Below are 25,946 nucleotides of genomic sequence, written 5' to 3'. Positions count from 1 at the left end.
ACACCAGCGGGCTGACACCAGAGGGGTTGACACCAGAAGAGCTAATACCAGAGGGGGTGACAAAAGAGGGGCTGACAGGGCTCCCCGAATCCTTAGCTCATAGCTCAGTTCAGTTCAGTTCAATTGCTCAGTCGTGTCCAACTCTTTGTGACCCATGAATCGCAGCATGCCAGGCCTCCCTGTCCATCACCAACTCCTGGAGTTCACTCAAACTCATGTCCATCGAGTTGGTGATGCCATCCAGCCATCTCATCCTCTGTCGTCCCCTTCTCCTCCTGCCCCCAATCCCTTCCAGCATCAGAGTCTTTTCCAACGAGTCAACTCTTCGCATGAGGTGGCCAAAGTATTGGAGCTTCAGCTTCAACATCAGTCCTTCCAATGAACACCCAGGACTGATCTCCTTCAGAATGGACTGGTTGGACCTCCTTGCAGTCCAAGGGACTCTCAAGAGTCTTCTCCAACACCACAGTTCAAAAGCATCAATTCTTCAGCGCTCAGCTTTCTTCACAGTCCAACTCTCACATCCATACATGACCACAGGAAAAACCATAGCCTTGACTAGACAGACCTTTGTTGGCAAAGTAATGTCTCTGCTTTTGAATATGCTATCTAGGTTGGTCATAACTTTCCTTCCAAGGAGTAAGCGTCTTTTAATTTCATGGCTGCAGTCACCATCTGCAGTGATTTTGGAGCCCCCAGAAATAAAGTCTGACACTGTCTCCACTGTTTCCCCATCTATTTGCCATGAAGTGATGGGACCAGATGCCATGATCTTAGTTTTCTGAATGTTGAGCTTTAAGCCAACTTTTTCACTCTCCTCTTTCACTTTCATCAAGAGGCTAGAAAACCACAGAGTATTAATATCACAGTTTCCATTGCCTGGTTAAATGATGTTATGGATTATATTATCCAACTTGAACTAAATCAACTTCACAAAGTGGACATGGGAATTAAAATAATTCCCGCAAGGGAGCTGCAGGTTAAAGATCTCTGTAACTCAGCAAGCACTAGCACAACAGAAAGCAGCAGCACGGGTGCTCCTCACAGGAGCTCCTGGTCAGCCCCATCGGGAAGGTAACACAGGGACAAGCTGATCAGGTCTAACACAATGACGGCCAGCGAACTTGCTTTATAATTTGTCATTATCAAGGTCACTGTTTGAAATGTGAATTACACTTCCTACCATTGTTAAAAACAGACCTCACCCAAGTGTATTTTGTGTGTTGAAATAGAATGATAGTGGGTCATGTGTATGATTTGTCAGTGACTGAACTTATGTCAAGCGTGCATTCTCAGACTTTATTACTGATGAGATGCACCTTCTCAGTGTGAGAGCTGTCATCTCACACAGGCTTTGATTTGGAGGGAAATTCTTAAGTCATAAGTTCCAGGTCCCAGGACATGAACAGGTTTCCTACTTTACCAGTTCCACACATCTGCAATGCTACGTATTGCATTTACCTCTTAGAACAAAGGATGCTTGTACTCAAAGTGTGGCCCCAATGGTTCACTTTTTCATTGTCTTGGTCCTTCTCTTCCTTCTGGAGATGAGGGAAAGATTAGTTGAGCTCCCTAGAGAAAAGCATTAAGTAAATACAAGGCGTTGCCGAAGTTACGTTACTGTTAATACTATTCGCAACACTAAACAGGCAGCAGCAGTGAACGCTGCTCCAAGGTGTTCTCATAAGGATCCAGCTGAGAGGGTTCTAAACACATCCAACCACTCATCTCTTTACAACACTTGCATCTAGGGGTCCTGCTGGTGTGAGTCCCATGGGGCATGGAGGCTGCTAGGGTTTAGAAGCCCCAAAGGGATGGGACTGCTATTCTCTGAGGAAGGAAGCGCTCATCTCCTTTGAGCCGGAATCCAAGACCAGACTGGACCAGACTGGCTGAGGAAAGCCTTCCACCTAGTGGCCCAACGCCAGGGAGCTAATGCCGTCCCCTGCCGCTTGAGTACCTGCATCCCACTGCCCCCGAGGAAACTGGGGAGAACACACATGCACACAATTTTATGTTAAAGTAACTACTTTTACTTTTTCAAAGCACGTTTGTGTGGGGAAATTAATAGGATGGGGATGATTATTTCCCACAATTTATGCCCAACACACTCATCGAGCATGTGCTGTATATGCAGGGTGCTATACGAGGCACCAGGAGGACCCAGAGATGGAGACTCCAGCGCACTGATGATTCAGTGAGCGACCTGAGATCTGCACATACCATGGTACAGGCCAGACCCAGGGGCTTGAGGCTCAGACAGAGGAACAAGCGTTCTAAGGTGGGTGGGGAGTCACGGAGGTGATGACCCTGGCTTGGACCTCAAAGGCTAGGAAGGTCTGACAAGGTAGAAACAGAGCAAATGACTTTCACAAAGAAGAACAAAAGTTCTGGAATGGGAAGGCATGGGATATGCATGGCCAGCAGTGAGGAGTCACTTTCGGCTGGCATCTAGAGAATGAACAGTGGGGTTGGAAAAGTGATTTAAAACCAGATTCAACAGCCACATGCTGGACTACAAGATTCAGAGTTTATCTGCAGTGAGCAAGGGGCAGGTGAGGTAGTAGACACAAAATGTCGAAATCAAAACAAAAGTCACCCAGGGTCCTATGGTGAGTTAATCTGTGGCCCAGCCAGGACTTGAATGCAGATTTATATTGACACAGGCAAAGCTCCTAGACCTGACGCTAACCCGACAGAAATGGGTCTGTGGGAAAGTGCTTCAGGCCAGGGATGGCCAGATGCTTCTCTGGGAAACCCAGGAGCCTGAGTCTCCAAGGAGCCGGGCGTCCTACCTTTGACAAATGGGTCTTGTCGAGCTCACTCTTCCCATGGGGCTTGAGTGAGCAGGTAGCTGGACTGCAGTCGTTGGGAACCCAAGTAGGTTGGGCTGGGAATGGCTGAGTGTGGGATCACTGCAATAAAATGGAGAGGAGCCCTCGGAGTGTCTCGGGGTGTGGGGAGCACAGGGCGTGGGCCTCGCATTCCCGGGTGGTTGAGACGCCACAGCTGATGATTATCATTATTATTCCTGCTCTGGCTTCTCTGAGCTTTCATCCTGCAGGACCCTGCCTTGCTGGCCGGGAGTCACCAACTAGCAAGGCGTCACTAACTAGCAAAGCCTCCTGGGGCAGGGCGGGGCGGGCAGGTCTTGGCTGCAAGGAAACACAACACTAGTTCGGGTTTCTTCCCCAGTGAGGCCAGGGAATTAACTTCCTAACCCTGGAACCAGGAGCCGACTTTCTCAGGGGGGAAACTGAGGCACGGAGCCAGGGAATGATTTGACCAAGATCCTGGGGGTCCTCACTATCCTGGCCCTGCTCACCAGACCAGGCTTATCCTTCCCCAGACGGGGCAGGTCCTGTCGGCCTGGAGGGGAGCCAGGGAAGGTGAAGGTGTGGATGCTAGAAGAGAGAACTGGGTCTGGGCCAGGACAGCAGAGCTGGTACCCTCCTTGCCAGGTGCTGCAGGCGTCATGAGGTCAGACTCCTGGTTTGGCGTCTCTCTGGAAGGTCCCTCCTTATGGGTGGATCAACCCAAGCCCCTGAGGGAGGCCAAGGCCACAGATGCAGACCTGCGAAATGCCCTGTTCTCTCGAATCAGACACTACATTCAGCACCTGGAGAGGAAGAGCCAGAGTCTCATAAAGACGGGCCAGGCCAGGGGCGGAGGGCCAGATGAGGCCCTGAGACAGGGAGAGGGGCGTGTGTGCATGCACACACGCGTTCGCTAAGGCCAGGCTTCTAGCAGTGGCATGTCCCTGCCTGCCCAGAGGAGATCGAAGAGCAGAAGATGTGAACACCAATCTGATGGCTGGGTGGGGGGCTGAGGGGGATCTTATCGGCAGTGGGAACCCCCAGGAGAAGGGAGGGAATGGCCTGATCAGCTGAGGCTGAGACCCAGCTGGTGCTGTCCACTGAGAGAGCAGTGAGCTTTGGGAACGTCTTCTGGCTTAATGCAGAGGTGGGACCACGGAGGGCAGGCCGAGAAGGATGAAGAGAGAGGATAGTAGACACAGCTGCGGAGGCCTCCACAAGCTCTCGCGTTCTCAGCGAGTCCCAGAGCCAGCCAACTACCCAATCATTCATTGCGTGCTCAGTCTCGTCTGCCTCTTTGCGGGGCTTCTCTGTCCAAGGGATTCTCCAAGCAAGGATGCTGGTATGGGTTGCCATGCCCTTCTTCAGGGGACCTTCCCGACCTGGGGATTGAACCCGCGTCTCCTGTGGGTTGGCATGCAGATTCTTTACCACTTGAGCCACCTAGGAAGCCCGATTCATTCACTACCAATCATGTATTAAGCAGCTATGATATGTCAGGTGCTCTGCTCTGAGCCGTGGCTTTGATTCTTAAGACATGGCCTCTGCCTTCAGAATAAAGACAAATCTTCCTACTTGGTTTCGTCCCCCCTCCTCCATGTAGTGCAATACCAGGATCCTGGGCTGAGTCCCGAGGCATCTTCCTCTTTGGCCATTTTTGACCATGACTGCACTTGCTTGCTTCTGTTCCCACCGCCAGCTCTGAGTTCACTTAGGAGCAAGGCTCACTAGAATTCCTACCACTTTCTTGACACTTACCTAGCTAAAATAGTCACCCTTCAGTCACAAAAGTCATCTCTGTAGCTTGCAACTGTGATTAGACTTCTTCAAGAAGATGTACTTGTTCTTCAGGTGATCCTACCCTCTTCCAGATCAAATACAGCTTGCAAAGTCCCCACTCCCAGGGGTCACCTACGGTTGGGCAAGATTGAGGGCAGAAGAAGAAGAGGGTGTCAGAGGATGAGATGGCTGGATGGCATCACTGATGCAATGGACATGAACTTGGGTAAACTTCAGGAGATGGTAAGGGACAGGGAGGCTTGGCGTGCTACAGTCCATGGGGCTGCAAAGAGTCAGGCACGACTGGGCGACTGAACAACAACAATAACACAGCCCCCACCGGCTCGCCATCTCCTGTTGGTGACCTAAAGAAGTCGCAGAGGTTCCCTGTTGCTTAGTAGATACAACTGGAACACTTAGGAGCCCTCCCACACATTTCTAACTCCTTTTATTATAACCCAAAGGTGTCCCTTCTCACCACCAGCACACTCGTCTTGTAACTCAGTAGCTGAGAAAGAGCAAAGAGCTCTTTAAGAGAACCACTTCCACATTCATAGTTGATTTATTCAACAAATATTTACTAACAGCCACTCTGTACCAGGCACTGTGATGTATTAAGATGGCTCTGATGGTGACTAGGGCAGATATGCCTCCTGTCCTGGGGGAGCCCATGAACAGACAGGACGGACACTAATAATGAAAACAGAATGGGATGTGTGATCAGACTGGATGGCCATCTGGGGTTCCTGAGAGGCCGGGCATTTCCACTGTGGCTGCACAGATCTCTTTTACTTCCTGCCTGGATTCTTCACAGAGCAGAGCATGCTTTGCTGGGGAGGAGTGGAGAATGTGCCAACAGGATGTCTACATGGTAAGAGCCCAAAGGCATCAGTCCGCATTCTGTTCTCCCCCCGCCCCAGGGGAGGAGGTCCCGCCCTCCTTGAATTCAGTCTCCTAGGGAAGTGACACAGGAAGCAGGGACGGAATTAAGAGCTTAAGAATTCCATGTCCAAACAAACCATGAAAGTGAGAAGGGCTGCAAAAGGCACTTCCCAATTTCACCGTGCTGGGAAATACCAGATCCTGCCACTTCTCCAGAAAGCAGCCACTTTGTTAAAGGTGAAATTCACTCTCTTCTGTTCTCTGACTACATCGCCCATGAGAGGTGGTGACGCTGTTTCATTTTGAAACTTGTCCATGAACGAAGGCTCTAAGAAGCTCTTATGCAGTTGTTGGATGTTGAGTCAGTGCTTAACCACTATAATTTGCAGAAAAGTCCTCCAACAATCTAACCAAGACGAGACACTACATATTCCACTTGACTTGCTTGTCCACTGCTCTCTGTGGAATGGGGAAAATAAGGAAAAGTTATGAAGTATCCCCTACTCCTAATGTTTTCAGAAAACATCTATAAAACTGACAAAAATAAAAGGGTTTCAAAGCTGACGACCCTTTCTCTGTAAGGGTCAGGATCCTGTGCAGAAACTTTTTTAGAGGACGTGATGGTGGGGTAAGAGGGTGGGGGCAGAGAGCTCCCATATTCTTGAATGTAAGCCTGCTGGGTGCTTCCCCAGGGCCTTCTCGTGGGTGGGGGTCTCTCCCCATTTGGGGCCTCTATCATCTGGTTGTGGAACTGGAGTGGGCCTAAGAATGTTGTGGAGGTGGTGGGTGGGGTGGGGCTGGCCTGCGCAAGGCAGCAAGGCAGCAGTCGAGTGTTCCTTTTTAGATGCTCCTGGCAGAAGTGAAAGTGGCGTGAGCGCTAAAACAAGAAAAGCATCAGAAGAAAACTTTCAAAGGCCACTGCCCTAAGTCGCTGGGGGTTTCCTAAACCAACAGGCAAATCCCTACACTAGAAAGTTTCTTTCCCTCCATCTTTCCTGTCTCCCCCTGCTTCTTTATTTCCATCCTTCCTTTTGTTTCTCTTTCAATGGAAACACCTTCTTCCTCTCTTCCAGCCTCAATTCTACCATCTTTCCAGGTCAAGCTGAAGGCTAACCTCTTTCACACACCTTTCCCATCTAATCAATCTCCGGCTGTCCACTCCTTTCCCTGAATCGCTTGGTATGACTACACAGTGTCTGATGCTCCCCAGCTGTTTTGTGTACAAGTCTTCTTTCTCCAACTAGGTTGAAAACGTTTAGAGGGCAGGGGCCATTCCTTACATTTTAGAGTCCCTCAGCCCAGAGCTGGGTATCTAATAGGCCTTTATTGAGACCTCCACTTGCCCTTTACTTCTCATTAAACATCAGAGAATTCACACAGGAAAATAAAAATAATAAAAGTGAATAAGCCTTCCTTTGGGTGGAGTTGTCAACCATTTTATACATCAGAGAATTCCTACTGGAGAGAAGCCCCATATCTGATGTGTCTGTGGGAGAGCCCTCGGGTGAGTCTGGAGGCTTGGAAGGCTCATCTGACTCAGTGTTCTGGAACTCAGTTACATAGAACTTGATGTGGGGAAACCTTCGCTTAAGAGACCCAACACTGGCGTGCACATTAGAGAGAAGTGATGAATCCGAAGAATGTGGACAAACCTCCCTCGGGACCTTTACCAACCAACATCAGAGGATTCACCCGAGTCAAGAGCAGGGGAGATGCGGGGAATACAATAGGATGCAAAGGGGCCACAGCTCCTGTCTCTGTACAGCTCGTCTCTGATCCATTTCTCAGCTGAAAAAATTGAGACTTGGACAGGAAGCATTTTCTACCGTAGGTACAGCTGGAATATCACAAAACTTTGATTAGTGCTATTAAAAAACAAAACAAAACAAAAAAAAACTTGAAACACTTCCATGTCTGATTTTCTTTGTCATTATTTCTCAACAGGGAAGGGAAGGGATGATGTCCTGGAACGCTTGTTACTGATGGTGAAATGGGGTTAGAGGGCCTGCATCACAGGTCAGGATAAGAGTTCTGTTCTCTGGGGACCTTTCTTTGATGTGCTGGGGGCCATGCTAGGTGCTAAAGGAGATCAGAGCTGAAAAGAGAGGTCCTTGCTCTCAAACAACTCATAACCCAGGAAGGGAACAGACAGGTTCTTACAATCTGCTTTAACGGGAGTGAACATGAAAAACAGCAGAGGCATGAGATACAGGAAAGGAGTCCCACGTTCCTTTGGGGGAAGTAGGATAAGCCTCACAGAGGAGGTATTGTTTTATAATAGCTGAGACATAAAGGATGAGGAGTTTGCCAGACAAACAAGTGAGGAGAGGGTGTTCCAGGCAAAGGCACTGACATAAGAAAGGGTATGGCTGTTGAGGATCGTGAAGCAATTCAATCTGTAAAGAATGGTGAGGGTGGCACAGGGGTGGGGTGGGCATAAGCTAGCCAGGCAGTTAGACGAGGGGAAGATAACACGAGGCCCCTGAATGTCCTGCAAAGCAGTTCAGATTTCCCTTTAAGCAATGGAAGCTGAATTAGTTTCCTACTGCTGCTGTAACAAATTGCCACAAACTTGGTAGCATAAAACCACACAGATTTATTATCTAACAGTTCTGGAGGTCAAGAGCTTCACTGGGCCAAAGTCAAGGTATCAGCAGACTGTGTTTCTTCTGGGGGCTCCAGGAGAGAGTCAGCTCTTTGCTTATTCCAGTTTCTAGAAGCTGCCGACATTCCTTGGCACCTGTCCCTCTCCCATCTTCAAAGCTAGCAATCACACCATTCTGACCTCCGCTTCCTGGTCACTTCTCCTCTGACCCTAATGTTCTTGCCTCTCTCTTCTAAGGATCTTTGTGATTAGATTGGATCCACTGGATAATGGGGCTTCCCTGGCAGACAGTAATGAGTCTACCTGCAATGCGGGAGCCCAGGTTCAACCCCTGGGTCGGGAAGATCCCCTGGAGAAGGAAATGGCAACCCACTCGAGTATTCTTGCCTGGGAAATCCCATGGGGTCACAGAGTCAGACACAACTGGGTGACTTCACTTTCTTTCTTTCACTGGATTATCCAAGTTAAGGTCCGCATTTCAAGATCCTTAACTTAATCCCATCTGCAAAATCCCTTTCACCAACATAAGGTAATATATTCACAGCTTCCGGGTTTAGGATGTGGACATATTTAGAAGGCTATTATTCGGCTTATCACAGGAGCCGTGCCAGAATTCTGAGCAGGAGCGTGGGGGCAATTGGAGTATTGGGTAGTACAGCATTGTGGTTCAAAGAGCAGCTGTAGGAGTCTGACCTCCTGGATCCAATCCTGACTCCATCATGTAAGACTTATGTGACCTTCTATCACTTCCTACTTCACTTCTCTCTGTTTCCTCATCTGTGAAATGAGAATATCTACCTCAAAAGACAGTCGGAAGGATTCTGCAGACTAACAGAGGTGCAACACTTAGGAGAGTGGAAAGGACTCAAGCTGGGGACATCTTGGTGCTCAGTACATGCTAAGAACAGCAATCTGGACAGGAAAAAGACTGCAGTCAACGCCATGCACAGCAGAACATAGCTTCTAGGGGACCCATTTCCACAGGACCATCAACATGATAGGAAGGAGGTCTCCAAGCAGCAGGGGATTCTATGGCACGGAGGAATCATGCAGGCCCTCTGAATGGCACCACGTTGCTCAGCGGAGCTCTCACCTTCTTCCTTTCTGCTGGCAAAATGAAATGAGAGAAAGAATTTGCACCAATCTGTTCCTATCCTTAGGTGGGGTTCTGTCTGTGTTGGATAATATTAGAGTGTTCAGTTCAGTTCAGTCGCTCAGCCGTGTCCGACTCTTTGAGACCCCATGAATCACAGCACGCCAGGCCTCCCTGTCCATCACAAACTCCCGGAGTTCACCCAGACTCACGTCCATCGAGTCAGTGATGCCATGCAGCCATCTCATCCTCTGTCATCCCCTTCTCCTCCTGCCCCCAATGGCCCCCAGCATCAGAGTCTTTTCCAATGAGTCAGCTCTTCACATGAGGTGGCCAAAGTATTGGAGTTTCAGCTTTAGCATCATTCCTTCCAAAGAAATCCCAGGGCTGATCTCCTTCAGAATGGACTGGTTGGATCTCCTTGCAGTCCAAGGGACTCTCAAGAGTCTTCTCCAATACCACAGTTCAAAAGCATTAATTCTTTGGCGCTCAGCCTTCTTCACAGTCCGACTCTGACATCCATACATGACCACAGGAAAAACCATAGCCTTGACTAGACGGACCTTTGTTGGCAAAGTAATGTCTCTGCTTTTGAATATGCTATCTAGGCTGGTCATAACTTTCCTTCCAAGGAGTAAGCGTCTTTTAATTTCATGGCTGCAGTAGGTGATGCTTTGTCTTAAGCTCTTCCCTGAGATCCCTGGAACAAGTGTTTGCTTTGACACAGGGCCAGTGAAAGACCTGGCAACATCTCAGCCACATACCCAGTGTGACCATGAGTGTGCTTCTGAGTTGATGGACAACTGGTTTGGGGCCTCTTCTTCCCTATCTTCTCTGTCCCTATTTTCTTGTACCAATGAACCTGAAGCTATCAAAGAAAATCTCTTCTTTCTGTTGTTTTTTTTCTCTGCTTCTGCTGCTGCTAAGTCACTTCAGTCGTGTCCACTCTGTGGGACCCCGTAGACAGCCTCCCACCAAGGCTCCCCCATCCCTGGGATTCTCCAGGCAAGAACATTGGAGTGGGTTGCCATTTCCTTCTCCAATGCATGAGACTGAAAAGTGAAAGTGAAGTCGCTCAGTCATGTCTGACTCTTAGCGACCTCATGGACTGCAGCCCACCAGGCTCCTCCATCCATGGGATTTTCCAGGCAAGAGTGCTGGAGTTGGGTGCCATTGCCTTCTCCGTTATTTTTCTCTACAGAACTCTAAAGGAGCAGTTTTGGATTACCTAGAAGTTTACCTGCAAATGGATAAAATACAGGACACCCAGTTAAACCTGAATTTTCAGATAAACAATGAATGATTTTAGTATGTCTCAAATGTTACTATATGTTTAAAGTGAAGTGAAGTTCCTCAGTTGTGTCCGACTCTTAGCAACTCCATGGACTGCAGCCTACCAAGCTCCTCCACCCATGGGATTTTCCAGGCAAGAGTACTGGAGTGGGTTGTCATTGCCTTATGTTTAGTAATACTTTAAAAACCAGATTATTTGATTAACCAGAATACTCTGTTCCCTAAATTCATCATATAATACTTTATGTTCTTTGATGTAATCTACAAGTGAGATTGGTATTCAAGCCCTGAAAGTTCTCACACCTTCTGCGGGTAGACATTCTCTGTACTAACACAGGGAAAGGAGGGAAGACTGTTTCCAGAGGGATGGCAAGGGTCCAAATAGTGAGGTCTGGTCCCTCTATTTCTCTGATATGAATGGTGATAGCTGTGATACAATTTCTTCTTCTGCCCAACTCAGAGATTCAGAAAAGCTCAGTTCCTGCTCTGTATCACGTCTGCCCTCCACATTAATGGGGAGGATCATCGCTGCTGCTCCAGGACCCAAGGATGACCAGGACACCCATTCTGCTTAAGTATATTGAGATTATTTTGTCTACATGGCTGCCTTTGATCTGGACTAGGATAATGATGATGACTCTCACCATCTATGGGATGTAAGTGAAAGTCTGTCTCTGGATTGGGTGTGTATAATTTGCAGTCACTGTTATACGGAACACATAAACAAAAGAACAGCTGAAATCTGCAAGCCTAGTCACTGTTGGCACTAAGTTTGCTCAAGGTTTGGCTCTCAGGCTCCATTCCATGTAACTCCTCCAATCTAGAATGACCCTCCTTTTTTATTCAACTTGAGCCCTCTAAACTTCGGTCTGTGGCAGGGAGTGGGGGGTAAACACCTGAAATCTTCCAACTTGTTTGCAGGCTGAGGCTCAGCCCTGCCGCCAATTAGGGCTTCAAGCAGATGATCACTTCCAGGTCACTCCCTGGTCATCTGCAGCCACTCTCCACTGCAGCATATTGTTCAGCCTGGTGCTGTTAGGTAGGACTTGAGTTTTCACATCCAAGTTATTTAGACATGTTGTGATGGCTGGTTTCTACATTTCTGTATTCACCCCCATTTCAGCATCATTTCAGAAACTCTAAGTAAATGCAAACGATTATAACAGTTTGTGAAACAGGAAGGAATTTTACCCCCTCTGGATGTGAACTGACCCACCTAGCTGAAGGCAGGAGGCCTAACCACACAGGATTAACTGTGTTCTCTAGCACCTCCATTACTTCTAGAAAAAGTGACCCTGAGGGGCCAGGGGAATTAATGACTTAATGCCTACAAAGCTCTAGGAACAACTTGCTGCAGATAAGGTCTCATTATCGTTAATTGTTGTTATTATTTTTGTTATTGTTGTTCTTAACCCAACTCCTGTGAAAAGCTGCCACAGCTCTGTTAGTGACCTCAGGTCAGGGGTTTAATGAATACCTCTTCTGAAGCGAGAGGCCCCAGGCACTATGTTCCCGCCCCCACATCCAGGCTCCACCTCCTTGGAGCTCCGTCTTCAGGGTCCTAGCAACCTGGCAGATCTTCCCAGGCCCTGTCTGAGGGACTCCATCGTTCTTCAGTCCCGCAAACACTCCAGCTCCCACTGCTCCCAGCTCCAGAGACCCGCATCCCCTTTGCCACCTCTCCACCGTGGAATCTCACACACCTCTCTTGACCTTGTCTCCCCTTTTCTGCAGTTTTCTAGCACTCCCAACACATTTCTTTTGACTCCCAAACTGCTCTCCAGAGCCAAGGCTTTTGAGGATCACGAAAGCTAAGAGGGGGTTCCCTGAGCCCTGTCCTTCACCCTTGCATTCCCCGTGTCCTCCACTGCATCCCAGGTCTCGCATCCCACCTTCGTGAGACCTTCAGGATTGTTCCTCAGGTGGCAAGGCCGGTTGGGTGGGTTTGGTTTAGGGTTACGGAGTTTGGCACTAACTCACAGCCCCGTGCAGCTGCCTTCTTTAATTAATTACTTCCCATTTTTGAAAAATCATCTCTTCATTTGGACCTCAGTGCATGCCTCTGGGGCACATGTCACATCAATTACACACAACAATTAAGTCTGCTGCCTAAAGAAGCTGTGAGCCTCTTAAACAACTCAAACACAGTTGAGCCTAACTGCCTTAGATCACTCAGCTGTACATGGACCTTGAGGCCGAACCCCCAGGGGAAGAATCGAGCTGCAGCAATCCACTTAGGAATGGAAGATGTTCTCTTGCTGTGGGTGCCTGCCCTGGGCCACCCATGCTCCCTAACCCCAGGGTTCCTCTTGGCCTTTGCTTAAATAGTCAGGAAGCTCAGGTGGTTTCTCTAGGGTAGTAACAATGTCTCTCAAATTCCAAAGCCCGCCTCTCTACTGTCCTAATTGGCCATCTTGCCTGGATAAAGATGAATCTGAGGCCCTCACACAACAGGATGGGGACTAAATTAATCTGTCCTTCCATCCATAGAGATGGTAGACACAGGCTTAACTAATGCTTTCACAGTGGTTTGAATTAGGAAAACAGTCACAGATGTTGCTTGAGGGTAGAGATAATTTCTTAATGGTCCTTGATTCCCACCTTGCATGACAGACACTTGGTAGATATTTCAGGAAGGTTCAGAGAATGCTAAAGACAGAAAGGGGTAAGAGCATGCAGTACATCTACAGTTCTCCACGTGCAAAGCAAGTAGACATATGGGATTGGTTTAAAACCTCAGCCTCATTAACATTGTCCTTTCTACCCAACTGGAATTAAAAAAGCAAACAAACAAACACATTAGTAGGCCACGTAAACATGGCTTTCCTTATCTATTTAACTCATTTCTTTATTGGCATACGTGAGTCACCTGTGAATCTTTTTGTCCGTTTATCTTTGCCAGAATCGTGGCTGGCCATTTGAGTCCAAACTTCCAGAGAGCAGAGACCACATGTGTTCCATTTGCTTTGTATGGTGTCCAGCAAAGGGCTGCAGTAGAGTATTACAGACAAGTCCTGGACTTGGACCCTAGAGACCCAGGATTTCATTCTGGTCATGTTACCCTTAAAATCTGAACCTTGTTTTTAATATATTGTTTTTAAAAAATTAGCAGAAACAAACATTTTCTGCCCTTCCTACCTTCCAGTGTTGAAGGAAGAATTAAGTGAAATATTGTAAAAGAAAGATTTGTACAAGTTGTCACATAGAGTGCGTTTTTTAAAAAAATTATATGGAGAAAGAAATGGCAGCCCACTCCAGTATTCTTGCCTGGAAAAGTCCATGGACAGAGGAGCCTGACAGGCTGCAGTTCATGGGATTACATGACTGAGCATGCGTGCATGAGGGTGGAGGGAGATGGGTTGATAGCAATAAACTGGTAGAACTAAAAATAAAAAATTATAAAATGCATTTTGATGATAAGGACACCAGAGTAATTATGACCTAAACTCTGAGATGTTTCAGTTGGAGAAGCTGATGTATAGAGACCACAGCTATATGGAGTTCTGAACCAGATGATGGTCCCAGGCCATGAGGCAGCTAAATCAGCTGAGATCAAAGTGGCCAAGAGCCTCAAGAGCCTCCCTCATCTTTGTCCCCAAAGCAAAAGAGCTCCACTCACATACCTGACCTTTTAGTGCATTCTGGCATTTGTTTTAACTTTTCATTGGAATTTTAGTGGGGGTGGTGCAAGTTGAGACGGTATAGAATGAAAGCGCCCATGGACCACATACACACAAGTGCACACACACAAGCCCCCTGGCAGACAAGCCAAAAGTCCAGCTTTCTGGGTTGTCTCTAAACATTATCACTTGAGAAAAAAGTGGCTACCAAAGGGAAGTCCAGGACAACTTTATCCATTCTGTAAAAGGGGCAGTTTCTTATAGCAAGGGCTTCGAGATGAGAAATTAGATAGTAACTCTTAGGAAAGGAATGGAATTACAAGGTATTAAGGAACACAGTCAACTTTCTAAAGGAGAATCCTAGGTATTACATCTGAAAGGCTCTAAAAGCCATATAATCCCCTCTTCTTACAAAACCTCAAAGGTGGAGTGATTGAACAAAGGTCACAGCACTACAAGTATGAGGGCCTAGGAAACCCCGAACAGAACTCTGGCCCCAAGTCTGGTGCAATACATGGGGTAACATTAGTCAATGGGTAGGCAGGGAGCCACAGCCACTGCCCCTCCACGTGGAAAGAACTAGTATCGACTAGGGCTGCATCCCTGGAAACTTGGGGAGCAAAGAAATGCAGTGAATCGGGAGCTTGTACTAGGCTGTCCAGCTCACCTTATAGGAACCAGATAGCTCTGCTGCTGTTTAAATTAAATCTGTAAGATTTTCAGAGCTGTCAAAATATACAGAACTTTTTACTAAAATTTTTAAATTAAAAAAAAAATGGTGGGAGTTCCCTGGTGGCTCAATGGTTAGGGTTCTGGGCTCTCACTGCCATGGCCCAGGTTCAATCCCTGGGGAACCAAGATTCCACGAGCTACATGGCATGGCCAATAAGAGGGTGGGGGTAAGGGAGTTTTGCTGGTTTTGGCTGATGGCCTTAATGAGATGGTGAAGAATTATCCAGGACCAGGAAACCAGGATGACAGAAGTCTCATTTTCCAGTAAGGCCAGATGTGGGTGCTAAATATTGCCTGTAATGACTGCCAAGCAGAAGAAGGGAGGCACTGAAACTAGCCAAATGATGACAGCACTTCTTCTGGTAGGTTCTCAAGGGGGAAGAGTTAAGGGGGAGCAGAGGAACTAGGATCACCATGCCAGGCCCAAGGCCTTCCAAAGTACCTGTCACCAACACTTCAAATACACTGGTCAAGTCCCAAGTGCCTGGAGAGAGCGAAGAGGAAAAAAACATGAAATAAAGGACATATGTAAAACTGAATATTAGAACTATTATCCCTCACATGGTGAGGCTACTTGTTTTCACTCCACAGGAAAATGCAGCCATTTTTCCAAGAAGCCCTTTGAGAGGACAGCATGTTGGGAGTCAGAAGACTGAGTCCTGCCCTGCCTCCATTGTTGACTGGGCTGGGTGATTTAGGCTGAGCCAGTAGACACACCTTGGCTTGAATTGCCTTCATTGGGAATAATACCTGTTCTGTTTGCATCATGGGGTTGTTGGAAAATCTGATAATGGATATAACCTGTCTGCAAAAACCGTAAAGCACTCTTCAAGTGGAAGGTGATACTACTACTATTCCAAAGACTAGGAGCCCTTCAGAGGTTTGGCCCATGGGTAGAAACTCCTAGAGACTTGGTTCTTCAGCCCTCACTCTGCATACCCCTCTTCCAAGAGGCAGAGTGGGAGAAGGGATGGAACAAATGTCCAAGAAGGCAAAGTTAGACATCTCAGTGAGATATTCTAGGCTCACTAGCCTCCATGGATGCCAAGGTTTTTCTCACATCGAATCTAGGTTTTTCCTTTTACTACTTATGCTTGTTTCCTCCTGTTTTTCTTGAAGATTTTCTCTCACCTGCTTCAATATGACATTATTTTTAGTGTTTATCCACTGAAGACATTCACTATTGAAGAACTTGACCCAAAGTTGCTAAATTATGATCCCTGGAGTCCAAGTGTAATAAAAACGAAGCATCTGTTTTGAGAAGTAGCCAAGGATAGAGTCAGCCCTGGAACCCTTTAATTTATAAAGTTTCAATCTCTTCCCTTTTCCCAGACTCAGGTCATTTTATTCCCCACAGGAATTTTTGGGGGTGCAATTTTTGGAGAAGTAGCTGCATACGTATTAAAAATGTTGAGAGCTCAGATTTAGTGCAAGAACATTTATTAAGTGTAGTGTAAGAATAATAAAGAATTCCAATTAAGATAAAATTTGGAAAACATCAGGGAACTTTGGTTTATGGTGGGAAAGGTCATGACTTGGTTCTACTCCACTGGAGGCCTTTACTTTGCCTGGTTCATTTCCCCTCCCTGTACTCCAAGCGCTTTCAATTATGGACAGCTTCTCTTGGCGATGAACTTGGATAAATGCTACCTTGTTAGCTAATAGTACCATTAATTATATTAATGATTAATAGCTAATTAGTCATGATGCTGTAATGCTTAAATGGAGGCTTCCTTTCTTTCGGCAGCTCCATATCTCAAGCACAATAGCGCACACGCGCCTGCACACACACACACACACACACACACACACACACACAATCCCCTTCCCTATTTCTGGCCGCAGAACAAGCAGGGTTCTAAATTTGTTTTTCTGACAAGTCTGGGCGATCTCTAAATTTCTCGTTTTTATTAGCTGTCTCATTCATCAGACAAATAACCCACTACTGCTTACATTCCGTCTTTTTTATTTCTGTCTTCTGTCACCCACACAGCCCTTCAGTAACAAGGGGGCCAGAGTCAAGTTGTTTTTTGTTTATTTACCTTATAAACCAAAAAACCTCCTTGACTTCTACTAAATCTCGCTTGGACCTACTTCTCTACTTTGGCCCCCTTTCTGAACTTCACTTTCCCTAATCTTAACCCGCTCTCTACTTCATGGAACGCTCCCACTCTCCAGCCCAAAGCTCCCTCCGACTCTACATTTTGGCTTCCTTTCAGCAGCCACGCCCCCAGACCCAAGGGGAGCGGTGCGCACGCGCACTCCACGCCTTTACCTGGGCGCTCGGCAGTGGGCGGAGTAGGGGAGGCGGGGGTGGAGCGGGAGTCGGCGGTTGTGTGGGAGGCGAAGCGCTCACAATGTGGCAGCGGGGAGAAAAGGTGCGCCAGGGCCGGCCCCGAGGGCTGCGCATGCGCGCCGCCGCGCCCAGCGGCCGGGATGCCAGGGGGGCGGGCGGAGGGAGGTGTCGGGCTCCCTGTTGGGCGGGTGGGGGGGGGCCGGCAAGGGAAGGGGCCGCGGGCGCGCGCGCGCTCTCGCCGCTGCTCGCCCTCCCTCTCTCCCTGCCCCCCTCTCTGCACACACAACCACACACGCACACCCCCCCCCCTCCCCTGCCTCCCTCCCCGCGCACCGCCCGCCCCGCCAGCCCCGCTCGCCCTCGCGCGCTCGGAAGGGAGTCGCGAGACGTCGGAGCGGCGGCCACGTAGCGCTGCGGCGGCGGCGGCGGCGGCGGCGGCGGCGGCCGAGGCCGGGTCTGCGGAGCGGCCCTGAGGACAGACGTTGGGCAGGGGGGAGGGGCCGGCCCGGCCGGCGGTTGTTACTCGAGCGCCGCGGCTACAGGCCCCCCGCCGCAGGGATGGACCGCCGAGGCGGCGGTCGGGGCGGCGGAGGCGGAGGCGGCCGGCCCGGGTGAGTAGGAGCCCCTGCCCCCCACGTACACGCCACAGTCGCGGCTGCGCCCCTGGCAGCAGCCCTTCCTCTCCGCCGCCCTCCGAGCCGACAGGGGCTCTGGGCGCCGGGTTAACCCTTCGCCGAGGCAGCTGCGTGCACTAGGCCGGAGCAGCCCCCATCCGGAGGGGAGGCCCCGGGCGTTGAGCTCTTCTGGCCCGGAGCCTGGTTGGAGGCGCCGGCTTCTGTTCCTTCGCCCCCTCTTTCTCGGACCCGGGCTGGGCTCCAGTTTTGCAGAGTGCGCTCGCCCGAAGGCCCGAGGGGAAGCTGGGGTTGCACGGGGTAGCGGGCCGAGGGGAGGTTTGCACCGGTCCTCCTTCGAGCATTCTCCTGCCCAGCAGCTGGTGGCTTGCACCCACTGCCTCCCCTGCCCTGCGGCTGCGCCCAAACCACCAACCCCCGGGAGTATTGTGCCGCCTGAGATAAAAATGCATCTAAGTGTACACCCGCCCAATACTCACCCAGAGGGTAATGCAGACCTTTCTCCACCCCCACCACAGCCTCCCCTCCAATCAGGCTCTGCTTAAGATTCTTAGATGGGAGCCACTAAAGGTAGTGACACCCCCGTTACATCTGCACAGAACATGTTCATTGTCGAGGAATGTCTCCGCCAGAAATGAAAAATACCCCTGCTTCACCCTGGAACACTGTCTTCACGATTTAAGATCCCGTCTGCTGTTCTTGAAGAGGGCCAGTCTTTGATCCCATCTAGCACATCCCTCCCCCACAACACGCGCCCGCGCGTGCACACACACACACATACACACACACACACACTTCCTGATTGCTGAACAGTCCCTGTCATCGCGGATCCATTGTCAGGAATGGCTTGTGCCAATCAAAGGAATGTGCTTTTGCCTTTGGAGAAGGGTGCTTTCCACAACCATGCTCTCAGGATATTGCTGTGTGAGTCTTGTCTTTGATTGTCCTCAGGTTGCCTCTGTGTTCAAGTATCATCTTTCCAGCGTTTCCCCTATATACATTACATCTCCCGTGGATCCCCAGTAATACCTGAGTGATGGAGTTTTTTCCCCCAGTTAATTACGTATGGTGTGTGGGAATTTCATTTTTTAAAAAAATTCGTTTTTTCTGTTGTAATGTTTAACATCTGTGGTCAAGGCATAGTAAATATATAGGGTAATATTTGGGGACGAATTTTTTTTTTTTTTCTTTCCCAGAGATGGCCTGGTCCGTATTGTTCTGGGAATGGCAAATAGCACATGCTTTGTTGACATGTGTGTGCTTAGGGAATGAAGAGCTGCTGTGGTTGGCGTGTGAGAGTGTGTGCACTGAATGCTGGTTGTGTTCCCATGTAGGGCTGATTTGAGAGTGGTGAGCTGTACGGTGACAGGGCTGGCAGGCATCTGGGATGTTTGTATCAGGACTGTGCACATATATTCAGATAGATACTGCCTTTAGTATAATTTTGTTGAAAATGTACACTGCTGCGTTTTCGGGATTCTGAAAATGTCTATTTTAGTGGTTCCTAACCTCTCTTTGGATTCATGGAAGCCTTTAGGACCCTCTTCCAGGGGAAATAGACACTCATAATTTTGTATGCAATTACAGTCATCTTGAGCCTGGTCCTGGGCCCTGAGGTTAAAATCTGTATTGAAAGGACTTTGAGTTTTGTGTTTTGCTTTCTTTCTTGAGGATTGGCATTACTTTGGTCCGGAGCAGTAAGCAACAAACGATGAAATATGTATCCTCATGTTTTGTTCTTAGATTACAGTGAGTTAGGTATTTGTAAGGTATCATTTCCCTGTCTTGCAGTAAAGAAATGTATGTGAGAATTTCAGAAAAAGTTAAAACTGGAGTCAGGATAACTTGTTTAAATGTGTCTAAATGTGCCTGGCACTATCTTCTAAGTATAGCAGATTTCAACAGCAGAATCAGTGGTCTGTTTTCTAATGCCTATCTGGAATCAATTTGTGTTGTTTGAGGTTGATCTGATCTCTTAAAAGAAGGCCTTATCTTTCCCCTGGTAGAGTACCTGCTCTGTGAAGATTTTTCAGCTTTAGTAAGTGTGATTTCATGTCTTTTTTTCAGAGTGATATTACCAGCAGAATCATCCATTTTTAAATTTCATTTTAATGGAAGGATTTTAATTATAATAAGGAAATAATTCAGTCTCTGTGTTTAAAATCTAGAACTAGGTATGAATGTTGCACCATTCTACAATAAGCAGGGGATAAATATCAACTATTCTTGTTTAAATCACCCTGCCCTCAGTTTTTGCCTTTTGACCATATCTCAGTCAGGAGACAGTGTGTGATAGTGTTATGATGGGCGGTGAGATAAAAGAAACAGGTCCCCAGCGCTCCAGGAGCTTGTAATTCTGATAATGTTTTTCGCTTACAAAATCCTTTAGGACGTTCATATTTTTGATATTTTGGAGTTTCTGAGAGGCTAAGGAATTTATGGTATTAACTGCATTTTGGATGGCAAGGGAGCCTTGGAATCTTGCATAAAATCTGTTTCATTCACCTGAAGAATAGCATTTATTCTAATAATTACGCAGTATATCCTATGAAATTTGAAAGCATGCTGAGATTGCAAATATTGCATTTTTATTACCTAATAAACGTGATTGAGGTGGCTTATATTGCAGGTTATGTTTTCTTTCATGTTGTGCCTAAAGTTTTACTGTCAGAAATTATTTGCCTATCCTAAGCCCAAGGAATTTCAAAATTGCAAATATGTTGCTTTTCTTTCTCAGTGTAGTATATGACAAATCATTAAAATCTCAGGGGCCAGTGTGCTTCCTTGATTTAACATCACAGAACCTCTTCTAACCAGTCACTTACCTAAGTAAACACCCACACACCACAAAGCAGCTGATCATATAACTCATATGGCTGTGAGAACAGCATTCTCTCTGCCAAATTCAGAGCTTGGAAGCTGGAAAACAATTGCATAGCAGTGAAACATGGAGTAGTGGTGCCGGCTACTCACTCTCATTAACACAAACAGCTTGCTGTAGTTTTTTCAACGCTCTTCTTCAGACACCCTTCCCTTAGGAGGTTTCAGATCAGCAGCTTCTACTCAAGGGAAACAGCACCTACTTTCTGCAACTGTGGCCTCAAGATCTGATGCGTGACACCCAGAGCTGTTTCCATTTCTGCTCTCAGTATGGGAAGTAATCTTGTAGTGTGGTAAGAAAATACTTTTCAAGTCTGTAGAAAAAAGTTGATTAGTAATGCTGCTGATGTGATTTTGTTTTTGAATGTCTGAAGCCTTTCGAAGAAGCAAACTTGTAAAAGTGAACTGTTTAAAAACAAGTCACCCTTTTCTCAAGAGTTTTGGAAAATTTCACCAAAATGTGAATATACTCTTGAGTTTCATTTCCCTTGTTCTAAAAAGTCAGTTGAGAGACAACCAAAAGCAAAAAAGAACTCAACTGGACTCTCTCGTATTTTGAATCATAGCCTTTGGAACTAAAGGAGGTGACTGCATTTCCTCGCCAGGAATTCCTGAGTCTTATGCTACCGTTTTAGGTATGATGTTTTTCTCATCTATTGTCATCATTTCAGACAGCATTTTGATAAAATGATTTTGATAAGCAGAATTTATTTTAATAAAAGTGAGTTGGTGTTGGAGTTAGTGACTTTAGCTGAGGGAGGATCAGGAAGATGGTTCTTTGGAGCCAGGCAGAACTAAGTTTGAATAAAGCTCCACTGCCTTTACAGCATTGGACTAATCACCTTGACCTCTCTATAGCCTCAGTTTCCTCATCGGAACAATGGGGTTTGTTATGATATTAGAGATAATATATATGAACTTCTGGAACACAGGCACATATACACATTAAGGACTCAATGGTAGGACAGGAGTGATGGAGTGAAACTGCAGATCATTTTGGCTTACAGGATTTAGAAGTCTGGTGCTGCGATCTGCATACTTTAATTTGTGCTGATTTGAGATGAAAAAATTGCAAATATTTAACTTGGTGCATACCTAAGTCTTGCAGGTGCACTGTGCTTGTTGGAACTTTGATTTGTTGCTCTATGGCTGGCTGAACTTGGTGGAGACAATAAAACTTAGCTCCAAATTCAACAGTGTTACCCACAGGCTGTGCTTGTTTTAAGCCTTTTCAGAGCTTACGTGGTGAAAGGGGTGTTTTAGGACACTAATGTAGCTCAATGAGTTCTGTGTCCAGAGCTGAATCACGTGCAAAGCCTTGTGTAAATTTTCATGGTTAATGCAAGTCATAAAGTGCTTGGTGGAATCAGTGAAGACATCCAGTGCTTATTTTAGTTAATCTGTTTGTTTATATAGCATTATCTTCAATATTTGAAAACACTTATGAACATTTTTTTCTTAAAAAATTCTCATTGCTCTTCTGAGGTTTTGATCATAAACTATTATTAGGGCTATAACTTTGAGTGCCTAAGGCATTTTTGCTTTGATGGGTGAAGGAAAGAAAAGTAAGGTCACTTACCTGTCAAATTTGATCAGCTCTCCACTTTAGACCTATAACTTCAGGTTGTGTATATAGTTCCCAGCATTGTTTTTAGTCAAAAAGGCAAGTTTATGGTAAAATACATTATTTTTTTTTAATGGCAACCCACTCTAGTACTCTTGCCTGGAAAATCCCATGGACGGATGGAGGAGCCTGGTAGGCTACAGTCCATGGCGTCTCAAAGAGTCGGACATGACTGAGCGACTTCACATACATAAACATACTATAAGAGTCTGATTACTTTGAAAAGTAGATTCAGGGCACATATACAGTTTTATTCAATACACAGAACTTTAAAAATAGGGTTTCTTGAGTTCTGTAGAATTAAATTATTCTGTCATTTTTGCAGAATATCACTGTGATAAGTCCATAACCCAAGAGTTAGCTAGAGACTTTTCAGATAAGGTAGGCACATCAGTAATGCATTAGGAAATAGCTCAAGGGACTCTGCTAAGCCTTATTTTCTTTTATTATTGAGCCACCTAGGGGCTTGCCCATGAGTGGAATCAGTCACTCGTATTGGATTGCTGATAAAGAAGAGTTGGCAAGTAATGGTCTTAGCCTCACCTTAGACTTTGCAGAACACTTGAAAAAAACTTAGTCTTGGCCAGAATGTATAACAGCAGCATTTATGCTGTGTGAGCCCACTGACTAAACAAGGTTTAGGTGATTGAGTTAACATAGTTTTTTCTCAACTATAATACATTTTGCCAAGTAAACTTTTTTTTGGAAGTGGTGTATTTTTTTTTTTCTGTCTAGTTTACTGGAGTCAAATGGCTCAGTAGATGGCTTGTTGCTTTTGTCATTTTTTTGATAGGCCAGTCAGTGTGTGGTGAGAAGGGATTACTGGAGGAGAATAAGAATGGAAATAATGCAAAGAATGGCTCCTGAGCATGATTTTTGGTCTTTACCATGGATGTAAAGACCATGATATCAGAGAATTGTGACTCTACCTGGATTTCACCAAGATAGGCAGTGTGGGTGATTCCTTTTGACTTCAGTGCTAATGTAGAATATAATCTTCAACACATTTATACTTTTCAGCTTTGTGGTTTAGATTCAGTTTGGGGGATTCAGTGGAATATAACTTCTTTTTTTAAATAATCTTTTAAACATTTTTTGTGTATTTTTCGCTCCACTGGGTCTTGGTTGCTGCTCATGGGCTTTCTCTAGTTGCGTGGAGCAGGGACTGCCCTAGAGTTGTGGTGCGTGGGATTCTCATTGTGGTGATTTCTCTTGGGGAGCAAAGGCTGTAGGCGCAGGGGCTCCAGTAGTGACACACAGGCTTAGTTGCTCCACAACATGTGGGATCTTCCTGGACCAGGGATTAAACTTGTGTCCCCTGCATTGGCAGGCGAATTGTTAACCACTGGACTACCGGGGAAGTCCCAGCATATAACTTCTTAATTATACTGTGTGAGCTATAAAATGAGATTTATAACTAGGCCCTTATAAATTGTTTTTACCCTTTTGAATATATCATTTTAATATATCTAGAATAATGTCAGTGGCCGATGAATATTGAAATGTAAAAAATAATACAGTAAAGTACTGTTTTGTTTCTTGAGGGGGTGGCAAGGAGAGCATTTGTGACTTCAGTTTTGTACATAAATCTGTTTTTTTCCCCTGGTTCCTCTTAAAACTATGTCCCAGCTGACCACGGACTTTTCCTATATTAATATACTAAGAGCTGAAGTTTGAACAAAAAAGATCTTAATGACCTGGATAACCACAATGGTGTGATCACTCACCTAGAGCCAGATATCCTGGAGTGTGAAGTCAAGTGGGCCTTTGGAAGCATCACTACAAAGATAGTGGAGGTGATGGAACTCCAGCTGAATTATTTCAAATCCTCAAAGATGATGCTCTTAAAGTGCTGCACTCAATATGCCAGCAAATTTGGAAAACTCAGCAGTGGCCACAGGACTGGAAAAGGTCAGTTTTCATTCCAGTCCCAAAGAAGAGCAAGGGCAAAGAATGTTCAAACTACCACAGAATTGCACTCATTTCACATGCTAGAAAAATAATGCTCAAAATCCTTTAAGCTAGACTTCAGCAGTTTGTGAACCAAGAAATTCCAGATGTACAGGCTGGATTTAGAAAAGGCAGAAGAATCAGAGATCAAATTGCCAACATCCATTGGATCATAGAAAAAGCAAGAGAATTCCAGAAAAACATCTTACTTCTGCTTCCTTGACTATACTAAAGCGTTTGACTGTGTAGATCACAACAAACTGGAAAATTCTTAAAGAAATGGGAATACAAGACCACCTTTCTGCCTCCTGAGAAACCTATATGCAGGTCAAGAAGCAACAGTTAGAACCAGACATGGAAAAACAGATAGATTCAAAATTGGGAAAGGAGTATGTCAGGGTATATTACCAACCTGCTTATTTAACTTATATGCAGAGTCAGTTCAGTCAGTCAGTTCAGTCACTCAGTTGTGTCCGACTCTTTGCAACCCCATGAACTGCAGCATGCCAGGCCTCCCTGTCCATCACCAACTCCCAGAGTTCACCCAAACTCATGTCCATCGAGTTGGTGATGCCATCCAGCCATCTCATCCTCTGTCATCCCCTTCTCCTCCTGCTCCCAATCCCCCCCCAGCATCAGAGTCTTTTCCAATGAGTCAGCTCTTCGCATGAGGTGGCCAAAGTACTGGAATTTCAGCTTTAGCATCAGTCCTTCCAGTGAACACCCAGGACTGATCTCCTTTAGGATGGACTGGTTGGATCTCCTTGCAGTCCAAGGGACTCTCAAGAGTCTTCTCCAACACCACAGTTCAAAAGCATCAATTCTTCGGTGCTCAGCTTTCTTCACAGTCCAACTCTCACATCCATACATGACCACTGGAAAAACCATCGCCTTGACTAGACAGACCTTTGTTGGCAAAGTAATGTCTCTGCTTTTGAATGTGCTGTCTAGGTTGCTCATAACTTTCCTTCCAAGGAGTAAACGTCTTTTAATTTCATGGCTGCAATCACCATCTGCAGTGATTTTGGAACCCCCAAAAATAAAGTCTGATACTGTTTCCACTGTTTCCCCATCTATTTCCCATGAAGTGATGGGACCAGATGCCATGATCTTCGTTTTCTGAAAGTTGAGCTTTAAGCCAACTTTTTCACTCTCCTCTTTCACTTTTCTCAAGAGGCTTTTTAGTTCCTCTTCACTTTCTGCCATAAGGGTGGTGTCATCTGCATATCTGAGGTTATTGATATTTCTCCCGGCAATCTTGATTCCAGCTTGTGCTTCTTCCAGCCCAGCGTTTCTCATGATGTACTCTGCATATAAGTTAAACAAGCAGATTGACAATATATAGCCTTGACGTACTCCTTTTCCTGTTTGGAACCAGTCTGTTGTTCCATGTCCAGATCTAACAGTTGCTTCCTGACCTGCATATAGGTTTCTCAAGAGGCAGGTCAGGTGGTCTGGTATTCCCATCTCTTGAAGAATTTTCCACTGTTTATTGTGATCTACACAGTCAAAGGCTTTGGCATAGTCAATAAAGCAGAAATAGATGTTTTTCCGGAACTCTCTTGCTTTTTCCATGATCCAGCAGATGTTGACAATTTGATATATGGTTCCTCTGCCTTTTCTAAAACCAGCTTGAACATCTGGAAGTTCATGGCTCACAGACCATGTGAAATGCCTGGCTGAATGAATCATAAGCTGGAATCAGGTTGAGGGGAGAAATATCAATAAGCTCAGATATGCAGAT

The 25,946-nt window shown here is 46.3% G+C and overlaps 1 protein-coding gene and 1 long non-coding RNA gene across 9 annotated transcripts in view; one reads left to right on the top strand and one right to left on the bottom strand.

The window, feature by feature from the left end:
- Nucleotides 1-5,141: 5,141 nt before the first annotated feature.
- LOC147351827 (uncharacterized) lies at nt 5,142-17,232 on the bottom strand. The gene is made up of 2 exons (XR_015147694.1): nt 17,096-17,232; nt 5,142-5,936 (listed from the first exon to the last, which is right to left on the bottom strand). It is a non-coding gene; the product is annotated as an uncharacterized LOC147351827 (long non-coding RNA).
- ZNF652 (zinc finger protein 652) overlaps nt 17,088-25,946 on the top strand; it is a 66,886-nt gene continuing 58,027 nt past the window's right edge. For 2 of the 8 annotated variants that reach the window (XM_086358112.1, XM_086358106.1), the window contains exon 1: nt 17,303-17,727. The gene's annotated coding sequence lies outside the window, so the exon portion shown is untranslated. Of the gene's footprint in view, nt 17,199-17,302; nt 17,728-20,771; nt 21,264-25,946 lie in introns of those variants that run through there. The other 6 variants (XM_086358113.1, XM_086358111.1, XM_086358107.1 and 3 more) reach the window with 5 other exon arrangements.

The sequence above is a fragment of the Bos grunniens genome, chromosome 19 (assembly GCF_055505025.1).
Source record: "Bos grunniens cultivar Pamir isolate PY7600 chromosome 19, Bosgru_T2T1.0, whole genome shotgun sequence".
NCBI lineage: Eukaryota > Metazoa > Chordata > Mammalia > Artiodactyla > Bovidae > Bos > Bos grunniens.
This window is presented reverse-complemented; position numbering and strand designations above follow the sequence as displayed.